Source organism: Musca domestica, unplaced genomic scaffold (genome assembly GCF_030504385.1).
Source record: "Musca domestica strain aabys unplaced genomic scaffold, Musca_domestica.polishedcontigs.V.1.1 186, whole genome shotgun sequence".
In the NCBI taxonomy this organism is placed as follows: Eukaryota; Metazoa; Arthropoda; class Insecta; order Diptera; family Muscidae; genus Musca; species Musca domestica.
In genome coordinates this window covers 1,049,215-1,051,651 of record NW_026712242.1, presented here as the reverse complement: position 1 = coordinate 1,051,651, position 2,437 = coordinate 1,049,215, and positions in this window count along the sequence as shown.

Genomic DNA, 2,437 nt, shown 5'->3' with positions numbered 1-2,437 from the left:
TAAAATTTTTTAGCCAAATCAATTGATGAATGTGGTCAATACCAATATGGGCCCTACTCTGAAAATTTCAAATTTTATGCGAAGAGGTTATCTACCCCCTTAGAAACAAAAATGTCAAATAAGGACCAAAAAATGAAAAAAGTGGCCGGCCAAGACCCCAAAAATAACTTAAATCATAGATGGTTATAAAATATGAAATCGGGTTGTTCCCTTACCCATGAGTTATGATCGATATAAAGACCTGCAAAAGTGATTTTAGGTACTTTGAATGTTTGGGAAGAATTTCTGGAAGGATATAAAACCTTTTCTTACTAAAAGTCCCATTCGGTCTACTATTTTGCACCTTTTATTTCAATATTGGTATATTACTTATTATTCTCCCAAAGAATTTTGCATTTTGAGCTCTCATTGGACGGATCATTGTCACGCTTTGAAATGAGCCCCATTAAGCTTTTTCGGTCATTTTTGTTTGTTTAAACGTGTTCGCATCTTCCAGCTAACCCACGATGTAGGCCCTGGAGTTGAAAGGTAGATGTCAGTTAACATCCTATTTCGCACTTATTCAATTTTTTAGTGAAAAATTATTCTTTATTTTGTTCACAAAATAAAATTGACAAAAAAAAAGAATAACAAATTGAAAAAGTCTTCAACTTTTTCGCTGATTTTTTACAGCAAATGTTTTAAGATCCTTCCTTACAAAGTTTGTCAATAGAATGTACTATTACTTTAAAATTCGATTCCATTGAAAATGTTTTTTTGATTTTTGCAATGAGATCTCTTTTTCATGATTTTTCAGCGATTTAGAAAAAGTAATTATCTTTTAACTTTGGTGTGACCGCGTTAAATTATTTCGATATCATCTATTCCGTTTCGCCACCACATAATTCGCTACTACACTTCCATGTAACCCGCCATCAATTTCAGTTCCCAAGAAATCAAGTCAATTAAATAAATTGGTATAAATATTCGAATTCAAAATAAAATATAAAAAAACACTACAAATGTACATTAGAAAAAAGTAAGTCAAAATGGAAAAAAATCATGCAAAATAAAACATTACTATTGTACATTTGAAAAGTCAAAATGAAAATGTTAACATATCACATTTTTACGCGATTTTTTTTGGATATTATCCTTTTCGGAGAGTAGACAACTCCGAATTTGTGTGAATCGTTAAAATTAATCCAGCGGTTCTTAAGTTATAAGCGTAGTAACTAACACAACTTACATTTATATATATAGATGAAATCGGGTTGTACCCTTATCCGAGAGTTATGATCGATATAAAGAACTGCAAAAGCGACTTAAGGTATTTGAATGTTTGGGAAGAATTTCTGGAAGGATATAAAACCTTTTCTTACTAAAAGTCCCATTCGCTCTACTATTTTCCACCTTTTATATTAGGTATTTTACTGATTAATCTCCCAAAGAATTTTGCATTGGACGGATCATTGTCACATGAAAGAAGTAGATCAACGCTTTGAAATGAGCCCATTAGGCTTATTCGGTCATTTTTGTTTGTTTGTGTTCGCATTATCCAGCTGAACCACGATGTAGGCCTTGGAGTTGAAGGGTAGATGTCAGTTAACATCCTATTACGCACTTATTTCATTTTTTTTTTTTTGGTTAAAATTGTATATAGTGGAAAATTATTCTTTATTTGTTCACAAAAAATCCACTGAATTCAATATGATAATACAAATTGAGAAAAAATTGACAAAAGAAGAATAACATATTGAAAAAATCTTCACCTTGTTCGCTGATTTTTTACAGCAAATGTTTAAAGATCCTTGCAAAGTTTGTCAATAGAATGTACTATTATTTTAAAATTCGATTCCATTGAATTTTTTTTTTCGATTTTTTCTCGATTTTAGTATTTTTGCAATGAGATATCTTTTTCATGGTTTTTAGCGATTTTGAAAAAGTAATTATCTTTTAAATTTGGTGTGACCGCATTAAAATATTTCGATATCTTCTATTCAGTTTCGCCATCACATAATTCGTATTAATATTCGAATTTAAAAATAAAATATAAAAAACACTACAAATGTACATTAGAAAAAAGTAAGTCAAAATGGAAAAAATCATGCAAAATAAACATTACTATTGTACATTTCAAAAGTCAAAATGAAAATGTTAATATATCACATTTTACGCGATTTTTTTGGATATTATCCTTTTCGGAGAGGAGACAATTGAGAATTTGTGTGAATCGTTAAAATCAGTCCAGCGGTTCTTAAGTTATAAGCGTAGTAACTAACACAACTTACATTTATATATATAGATAATTATTCAAAGTGTTGACCCTTTGTGGGGGAGGTACTTGATGGAGTGGACCGATACTGTCCATTTAGCACCTGACCTAGGACTGACACAAATATTAGGATTTGCAAAGTAAGAGCAAAATCCGATAATCGTTTCTCTTTCTGTGCAAAAA